The following is a 10,553-nucleotide window of genomic DNA, read 5'->3' as shown; positions in this document are numbered from 1 at the left end:
TGTTCAAGTACAATCTGACAACGCCACCACGGTAGTGTACACAAATCATCAAGGCGGCACTCGAAACTGCATGGCAAAGCTGGAAGTATCAAAAATCCTCCGTTGGGTAGAAAGTCATCTGACAGCAATATCGGCAGTGTTCATTCCCGGAGTCCTCAACTAGGAAGCGGATTTCCTCAGTCGTCAGGACGTTCACGCTGGAGAGTGGAGAGGCCGCTGCAGAAATGTCTGCACTGGTGTCAGTAGGTGACTGAGGCAGGGATGACTGGGAGATAGTGGGTGACTGAAGCATGTATGAGTGGGAGATAGTGGGTGACTGAGGCCGGGGTGACTGGGAGATAGTGGGTGACAGGGAGATAGTGGGTTACTGAGGGAGGGGTGATAGGAAGGGGTTGGGTAAGTATGGGAAGAAAGTGGGTGACAGGTATAATAAATGACTAAGGCAGGGGTGATAGGGAGATAGTGGATGACTGTGGCAGGGGTGACAGGGACAGTAAGAGACTGAGGCAGGGGTGACAGGGATAGTGGCTGACTGAGGCAGGGGTGACTGGGAGATAGTGGGTGACTGAGGCAGGGTTGACAGGGATAGTGGGTGACTGAAGCAGGGGTGATAGGGTGACAGTGGGTGACTAAAGCAGGGGTGACTGGTATAGTGGGTGACTGAGGCAGGGATCGCAGATATAGTGGTTGACTGAGGCAGCGGTGACTGGGAGATAGTGGGTAACTGAGGCAGGGGTGACAGGGAAAGTGTGTGACTCAGGCAGGGGTGATAGGGAGATAGTGGGCTGCATATCTCTGCCTCACTGCAGCAGCACATTCCTGCTTCAATGACAGCAGCACATCCCTACCTCACTTATAGCAGCACATCCCTGCCTCGCTGACAGCAGCACATCCCTGCCTCGCTGACAGCAGCACATCCCTGCCTCGCTGACAGCAGCACATCCCTGCTTCACTGACAGCAGCACATCCCTGCTTCGCTGACAGCAGCAGGGCCGGATTAACAATGGGGCGGATGGAGCTGCAGCTCCAGGCCCCCCCATCACAATAGGCCCACAGCATCTGCTGTGCTGCTGCAGCAAGGATTTTTTTTCCCCTGCTACAGCAGCTTGCAAGTGATAGTCTGAAGCACCGCTCCCACCGGCGCGTAGATGTATTATTGATAGTAGTTGGACTGCCTGCGTCTGCTACAGCTGGCTGAACGGCTCAAAACGCCAGCAGTACACAGCCACACTTCGGCAGAGGATCTGGAAACTCAACAGGGGGCGTGGCTACACGGAGTCCAGGGGGCGGAGCTACACGGGACTGTCTCAGGCTGCCTGCTGCGAGTCACATGGCTGCTGCTGTGCTGGCTGTGAGAGGGAGAGTTGAAGCTGATGCACATGCAGGGCAGCCAGTGAGAGTGAACTCTGCTGTAGTGTGTAAGGTAAGAGTGAGTGGGGGGGAATTGTGTGTGTGTGAGCTTCTGTGAATGTGATTTCCATGTGAACTTCTATATGTGTGTGTGTCTTGTATGTGAGGTTCTGCAGGGAGTAGGATATAATATAGCAAGGGTGAGAGAGTGCAGGTGCAGGGAGTGTGTGAGTGTAATATAGCGCAAGGGTAAGAGTGTGTAAGTGTAATAAAGTGCGGGAGCAGGGAGTGTGTGAGTGTGATACAGCGCGGGGGGCGGGAGTGAGTGACTGTAATAGAGTGCGGGGAGCGGGAGTGTGTGAGCGTAATATAGCGCAAGGGTGAGAGAGTGAGTGTAATAGATTGCGGGGACAAGGAGTGTGTGAGTGTGATACAGCACGGGGGGCGGGAGTGTGTGAGTGTAATAGAGTGCAGGGGTGGGAGTGTGTGAGTGATACAGCGCAGGGGGCGGGAGTGTGTGAGTGTAATAGAGTGCGGGGGCAGGAGTATGTGAGTATAATAGAGTGCAGGGGACAGGAGCGTGTGACTAATAGAGTGCGGGGGCAGGAGTATGTGAGTATAATAGAGTGCGGGGGACGGGAATGTGTGACTGTAATAGAGTGCGGGGGCAGGAGTAAGTGAGTGTAATAGAGTGCAGGAGGCAGAGAGTGTGTGAGTGATACAGCGCGGGGGGCGGGAGTGTGTGAGTGTAATAGAGTGCAGGGGCGGGAGTGAGTGAGTGTAATAGAGTGGGGGGGCAGAGAGTGTGGGAGTATGATACCGCGCTGGGGGCGGGAGTGTGTGAGTGTAATAGAGTGCAGGTGGCAGGGAATGTGTGAGTGTTATACAGCACAGGGGGCGGGAGTGTGTGAGTGTAATAGAGTGCAAGGTGCGGGAGTGTGTAAGTGTAATAGAGTGCAGGGGCGGGAGTATGAGTGTAATAGAGTGCGGGGGGCAGGGAGTGTGCGAGTGTGATACAGCGCGGGGCGGGAGTGTGTGAGTGTAATAGAGTGCAGGGGGTGGGAGTGTGTGAGTGTAGTAGAGTGCGGGGGTGGGAGTGTGATACAGCATGAGGGGCAGGAGTGTGAGTGTAATAGAGTGCAGGGGTGGGAGTGTGTGGGTGTATTAGAGTGCGGGGGTTGTAATGTGATACAGCGTGGGGGGTGGGAGTGTAATAGAGTGCAGGGGCGGGAGTGTATGAGTGTAATAGAGTGCAGGGGCAGGAGTTTAAGGGGCAGACTAGATGGGCAAGGGGCAGACTAGATGGGCCAAGTGGTTCTTATCTGCCGTCAAATTCTATGTTTCTATGAGTGTATGAGTGTAATAGAGTGTAGGGGCGGGAGTGTGTGAGTGTGATACAGCGTGGGGGGCGGGAATGTGTGATTGTAATGGAGTGCAGGGGGCGGGAGTGTGTGAGTGTTATAGAGTGCAAGGGGCAGGGAGTGTGTGAGTGTGATACAGCGCTGGGGGCGGGAGTGTGTGAGTGTAATGGAGTGCAGGGGGCGGGAGTGTGTGAGTGTTATAGAGTGCAGGGGGGAGGGAGTGTGTGAGTGTGATACAGCGCAGGCCGCGAGGGGTGGGAGTGTGGGGCCAATGTGTTTTTCCTACTGAGGCCATTCATTTTTTTTTCGCCCCTTTGGGGTCCAGTGTGTTTTATTTTACCTGTAGGGGCCAGTATTTTTATTTGTATTTTTCTGGCGGTGCCAATGTGTCTGCGAGGGGGGGGGGGATTTGAGGTTAGGGTCAGGCTGCGGGGAGGGGGGGCTAGGGTTAGGCACCCCCGGGGATGGTTAGGGTTAGGCTGCGGTGGTGGTGGGGTGTTTAGGTTTAGGGTACGGGAAAGGTGGGTTAGGGTTAGGGAGGTTAGCTTAGTTAAATAGTTCATGTAGGTATTTTCAACATCGGGATGCCTATGTCGGTATTTCTCTGACGTCCTAGTGGATGCTGGGAACTCCGTAAGGACCATGGGGAATAGACGGGCTCCGCAGGAGACTGGGCACTCTATAAGAAAGATTTGGTACTATCTGGTGTGCACTGGCTCCTCCCTCTATGCCCCTCCTCCAGACCTCAGTTAGATTTCTGTGCCCGGCCGAGCTGGATGCACACTAGGGGCTCTCCTGAGCCCCTAGAAAGAAAGTATATGTTAGGTTTTTTATTTTACAGTGAGACCTGCTGGCAACAGGCTCACTGCAACGAGGGACTAAGGGGAGAAGAAGCGAACCTACCTGCTTGCAGCTAGCTTGGGCTTCTTAGGCTACTGGACACCATTAGCTCCAGAGGGATCGACCGCAGGACCCGTCCCTGGTGTTCGTTCCCGGAGCCGCGCCGCCGTCCCCCTTACAGAGCCAGAAGCATGAAGATGGTCCGGAAAATCGGCGGCAGAAGACTTCAGTCTTCACCAAGGTAGCGCACAGCACTGCAGCTGTGCGCCATTGCTCCTCATACACACTTCACACTCCGGTCACTGAGGGTGCAGGGCGCTGGGGGGGGCGCCCTGAGCAGCAATAAAAACACCTTGGCTAACAAAATAACCACAATATATAGCCCCAGAGGCTATATATGTGGTAATTACCCCTGCCAGAATCCATAAAAAAGCGGGAGAAAAGTCCGCCGAAAAAGGGGCGGAGCCATCTCCCTCAGCACACTGGCGCCATTTCTCCCTCACAGTTCCGCTGGAAGGAAGCTCCCTGGCTCTCCCCTGCAGTCTACACTACAGAAAGGGTAAAAAAGAGAGGGGGGGCACTAAATTTAGGCGCAGTATAACTTATAGCAGCTATAAGGGGACATAATTCAGTTAGTCCCTGCATTATATAGCGCTCTGGTGTGTGCTGGCATACTCTTTCTCTGTCTCCCCAAAGGGCTTTTGTGGGGTCCTGTCTCCTTTAAGAGCATTCCCTGTGTGTGTGTGTGTGGTGTGTCGGTACGGCTGTGTCGACATATTTGATGAGGAGGCTTATGTGGAGGCAGAGCAGATGCCTATAAATGTGATGTCACCCCCTGCGGGGCAGACACCGGAGTGGATGGACTTATGGAAGGAATTACGTGCAAGTGTCGACTCCTTACATAAAAAATTTGACGACATGCCAAACGCGGGACAGCCAGCTTCTCAGCTCGTGCCTGCCCAGACAATTCAAAGGCCATCAGGGGCTCTGAAACGCCCACTACCTCAGATGGCAGACACAGATGTCGACACGGATACTGATACCAGTGTCGACGACGAGGAGTCAAATTTAATGTCCACTAGGGCCATTCGTTGCATGATTGAGGCAATGAAAGAGGTATTACACATTTCTGATATAAACCCAGGTACCTCAAAAAAGGGTATTATGTTTGGGGAGAAAAAACTACCAATAGTTTTTCCCCCATCTGAAGAATTAAATGAAGTGTGTGAAGAAGCGTGGGCTTTCCCCGATAAAAAATTGGTGATTTCAAAAAAATTACTAATGGCGTTCCCTTTCTCGCCAGAGGATAGGTCACGTTGGGAAACTCCCCCTAGGGTGGATAAAGCACTCACACGTTTGTCAAAAAAGGTGGCACTACCGTCTCCGGATACGGCCGCCCTAAAGGAACCTGCTGATAGAAAGCAGGAGGCTATCCTAAAGTCTATATATACACACACTGGTGTTATACTGAGACCAGCTATTGCTTCAGCGTGGATGTGCAGTGCTGCTGCTGCTTGGTCAGATTCCCTGTCGGAAAATATTGACACCCTAGACAGGGACACTATATTGCTAACCGTAGAGCATATAAAAGACTCAGTCTTATACATGAGAGATGCACAGAGGGAGATCTGCCGGCTGGCATCTAGAATAAGTGCATTGTCCATTTCTGCTAGGAGAGGCTTATGGACTCGGCAGTGGACAGGGGATGCAGATTCGAAAAGGCACATGGAAGTTTTGCCTTATAAGGGTGAGGAGTTATTCGGGGATGGTCTCTCAGACCTTGTTTCCACAGCAACAGCTGGGAAGTCAGCATTTTTGCCCCATGTCCCCTCACAGCCTAAGAAAGCGCCGTATTATCAGGTACAGTCCTTTCGACCCCAGAAAAACAGGCGGGGAAAAGGCGGGTCCTTTCTGTCTAGAGGCAGAGGAAGTGGAAAAAAGCTGCAACACACAGCAGGTTCCCAGGAACAAAAGTCCTTCCCCGCTTCTTCCAAATCCGCCGCATGACGGTGGGGCTCCACAGGCGGAGCCAGGTACGGTGGGGGGCCGCCTCAAAAATTTCAGCGATCAGTGGGTTCGCTCACGGGTGGATCCCTGGATCCTTCAAGTAGTATCTCAGGGGTACAAGCTGGAATTCGAGGCGTCTCCCCCCCGCCGTTTCCTCAAATCGGCCTTACCGACAACTCCCTCGGGCAGGGAGGCTGTGCTAGAGGCAATTCACAAGCTGTATTCCCAGCAGGTGATAGTCAAGGTACCCCTACTTCAACAAGGACGGGGTTACTATTCCAGACTGTTTGTGGTACCGAAACCGGACGGTTCGGTGAGACCCATTTTAAATTTGAAATCCTTGAACACATACATAAAAAGATTCAAGTTCAAGATGGAATCGCTCAGGGCGGTTATTGCAAGCCTGGACGAGGGGGATTACATGGTATTCCTGGACATCAAGGATGCTTACCTGCATGTCCCCATTTACCTTCCTCACCAGGAGTACCTCAGATTTGTGGTACAGGATTGCCATTACCAATTCCAGACACTACCGTTTGGACTGTCCACGGCACCGAGGGTGTTTACCAAGGTAATGGCAGAAATGATGATACTCCTTCGAAAAAAGGGAGTTTTAATTATCCCGTACTTGGACGATCTCCTAATAAAGGTGAGGTCCAAGGAGCAGTTGCTGGTCGGAGTAGCACTATCTCGGGAAGTGCTACAACAGCATGGCTGGATTCTAAACATTCCAAAGTCACAGCTGGTTCCTTCCACACGCTTACTGTTCCTGGGGATGATTCTGGACACAGAACAGAAAAAAGTGTTTCTCCCGCAGGAGAAAGCCAAGGAGCTGTCATCTCTAGTCAGAGACCTCCTGAAACCAAAACAGGTATCGGTGCATCACTGCACACGAGTCCTGGGAAAAATGGTGGCTTCATACGAAGCAATTCCATTCGGCAGGTTCAATGCAAGGACCTTCCAGTGGGACCTCTTGGACAAGGGCGACACAAGAAGCAGGATGGCGATGGCAGAAGCCACAAGGATTCTCCGATGGGCGGAAAATCACTCATTCCGGGAGTGGACAACTGGGAAGCAGACTTCCTCAGCAGACACGACCTACACCCGGGAGAGTGGGGACTTCATCCAGAAGTCTTCCTACTGTTGGTAAACCGTTGGGAAAGGCCACAGGTGGACATGATGGCGTCCCGCCTCAACAAAAAGCTAAAGAGATATTGCGCCAGGTCAAGGGACCCTCAGGCGATAGCTGTGGACGCTCTAGTGACACCGTGGGTGTACCAGTCGGTTTATGTGTTCCCTCCTCTGCCTCTCATACCAAAGGTACTGAGAATAATAAGAAGGCGAGGAGTAAGAACGATACTCGTGGTTCCGGATTGGCCAAGAAGAGCTTGGTACCCAGAACTTCAAGAAATGATATCAGAGGACCCATGGCCTCTACCGCTCAGACAGGATCTGCTACAGCAGGGGCCCTGTCTGTTCCAAGACTTACCGCGGCTGCGTTTGACGGCATGACGGTTAAATTCCGGATCCTAAAGGAAAAGGGCATTCTGGAGGAAGTCATTCCTACGCTGATAAAAGCCAGGAAAGAAGTAACCGCAAACCATTATCACCGTATTTGGCGAAAATATGTTGCGTGGTGTGAGGCCAGGAAGGGCCCTACAGAGGAATTTCAGCTGGGTCGTTTTCTGCACTTCCTACAGTCGGGAGTGACTATGGGCCTAAAATTGGGTTCCATTAAGGTTCAGATTTTGGCTCTGTCGATTTTCTTCCAGAAAGAACTGGCTTCACTGCCTGAAGTTCAGACTTTTGTTAAGGGAGTGCTTCATATTCAGCCCCCTTTTGTGCCTCCTGTGGCACCTTGGGATCTCAATGTGGTGTTGAGTTTCCTGAAATCACATTGGTTTGAGCCACTTAAAACTGTGGATTTGAAATATCTCATGTGGAAAGTGATCATGTTATTGGCCTTGGCTTCGGCCAGGCGAGTGTCAGAATTGGCGGCTTTGTCATGTAAAAGCCCTTATCTGATTTTCCATATGGATAGGGCAGAATTGAGGACTCGTCCCCAGTTTCTCCCTAAGGTGGTATCAGCTTTTCACTTGAACCAACCTATTGTAGTGCCTGGGGCTACTAGGGACTTGGAAGATTCCAAGTTACTGGACGTAGTCAGGGCCTTGAAAATTTATGTTTCCAGGACGGCGGGAGTCAGGAAAACTGACTCGCTTTTTATCCTGTATGCACCCAACAAAATAGGTGCTCCTGCTTCTAAGCAGACTATTGCTCGCTGGATTTGTAGCACAATTCAGCTGGCGCATTCTGCGGCTGGATTGCCGCATCCTAAATCAGTAAAAGCCCATTCCACAAGGAAGGTAGGCTCATCTTGGGCGGCTACCCGAGGGGTCTCGGCTTTACAACTTTGCCGAGCTGCTACTTGGTCAGGGGCAAACACGTTTGCAAAATTCTACAAATTTGATACCCTGGCTGAGGAGGACCTGGAGTTCTCTCATTCGGTGCTGCAGAGTCATCCGCACTCTCCCGCCCGTTTGGGAGTTTTGGTATAATCCCCATGGTCCTTACGGAGTTCCCAGCATCCACTAGGACGTCAGAGAAAATAAGATTTTACTCACCGGTAAATCTATTTCTCGTAGTCCGTAGTGGATGCTGGGCGCCCATCCCAAGTGCGGATTGTCTGCAATACTTGTATATAGTTATTGCCTAACTAAAGGGTTATTGTTGAGCCATCTGTTGAGAGGCTCAGTTATATTTCATACTGTTAACTGGGTATAGTATCACGAGTTATATGGTGTGATTGGTGTGGCTGGTATGAGTCTTACCCGGGATTCAAAATCCTTCCTTATTGTGTCAGCTCTTCCGGGCACAGTATCCTAACTGAGGTCTGGAGGAGGGGCATAGAGGGAGGAGCCAGTGCACACCAGATAGTACCAAATCTTTCTTATAGAGTGCCCAGTCTCCTGCGGAGCCCGTCTATTCCCCATGGTCCTTACGGAGTTCCCAGCATCCACTACGGACTACGAGAAATAGATTTACCGGTGAGTAAAATCTTATTTTTGACAGCCAGCATGCCAACCATCGGGATCCTGATACCAACCCCATTAAAACATATATAATAACCCAAAAATTGGGCCTGATTCTGAGTCAAACTCAGGCACATCTTTGTGTGCATCTTTTGCCTCTGTAGTGTGTGCGACTTTATCCTGATCTTAAAACACAAACGTCAAAACCTGCACCTGCCCCATGCTATGTGCAGATCTCTGACAGACCTACTGCCTCCAATGTTAGCGATGAATCATCTGATTTCGCTACAACTGCAGTGACACTCCTATAACATGTCCATAAGATGGTGCGTCTCCGTGTGTCTTATGCCATTCCCCAGTCAGGAGCCCCTAATACATTATACTGTAGCTATGTATTGGATATTAGCAATTTGGGTTTGAATCTATCTATCTATCTATCTATCTATCTATCTATCTATCTATCTATCTATCTATCTATCTATCTATCTATCTATCTATATGCTGGGTCACCTCAGTTTTCCCTGTTCTGCCCTGTCCAGGCGACACCATCCAACCCCACCATTCCTTCTCAGTATAACTACTTATTACAAAAGTAAACTTTTTTTTTACATATAGAAAGATTTCACATTCATGACATCGCTGAGCGACCTGTAACCTCTTTCGTTGAGAGGTTTCATATTTATGTCATCACTAAGTGCACCATTTTCTATATTACAGTCACGTTAACAAGAGATGTTTTCCTTTGGTCATTTTTAGATTGTCACATTACACTGTTGATATAATTGAAGAAGTGAGGGAGACTGAGGTTTTTCAAGGTAGGTGCTAGTCACACCTCCTGTGCAGACCACGCCCTCACAACATCAACCACACCCCTAACATTACTAGTCACACACCCATGGTGTTTTCACATCCCCTGCCGTGGCATAAAATAGGCCCTTCATAAACTTCAGCTCCAGGCCCATATGGACCTTAATCTGGCACTGGACAGCAGCACATCCCTGCTTCGCTGACAGCAGCACATCCCTGCCTCGCTGACAGCAGCACATCCCTGTCTCGCTGACAGCAGCACAGCACTGCTTCGCTGACAGCAGCACATCACTGCTTCACTACCAGCAGCACATCCCTGCCTCACTGGCAGCAGCACATCCCTGCCTTACTGACAGCTGTATATAGGGCCTAATTCAGACCTGATCCCTGCTGTGCATATTCACACAACAGGAGATCAGGTCTGAAGTGCGTGTGTGCTGGTGCCGCAGTGCACCGGCACATGCCAGAGATGCGATCAGCATCTCTGCCCAGTGAGCGCCTCTGCCTGATTGACAGGCAGAGGCGGTCACTGGGCAGGAGGAGTCGGGCCAGCGGCGTTGTGCCGCCATTTTGGGGGCACAGTCAGGACAACGCAGACATGACCGGACCGTATGGGGGCGGGCCGTGACGGCTGCGTGACCCGGACAGCAACGGGCCTTATTTACTAAAATCTCAGATAAATTTTATGGCATTTATGTGCAGTCTAGTTTGCACAGTTGATAGAGTGTTGATCTTGCACTATCAATGTAAGCCTCACATAGGTTTGATACACATGTAAGTTTGTTTTTATTTTACTACATTGTGGTTTGTGGCTCTATACCATGTAATGCATGTCTTTTAACAGTAGTCAAGTCTTCCAATGTGCTTGTTAGTGAAACCCAATAGATAGCTTTATTTTATTTTGTTTCTTCAAATATTGAATGCATATGTCTTATAACTTTTTTTTTTTTCAATATACAGGTTGAGTATCTGTATATACATTTTTATTATAAGATTTTCAATGACACAAGTACATCCAAGTTGCAGATTATGGATTGTGAAGGACAAATCAACCATATAAACAATTTAAGCAATTTAAATTGCATGCAGGTAGTAGAATATCAAACTCCTTGGATGAGAGTTGGTCGTAATAAACTAGGATAGAAAAGAATAAAGT

This window comes from Pseudophryne corroboree, unplaced genomic scaffold, assembly GCF_028390025.1.
Source record: "Pseudophryne corroboree isolate aPseCor3 unplaced genomic scaffold, aPseCor3.hap2 scaffold_990, whole genome shotgun sequence".
In the NCBI taxonomy this organism is placed as follows: Eukaryota; Metazoa; Chordata; class Amphibia; order Anura; family Myobatrachidae; genus Pseudophryne; species Pseudophryne corroboree.
Note: the sequence above shows the minus strand (reverse complement) of the source record.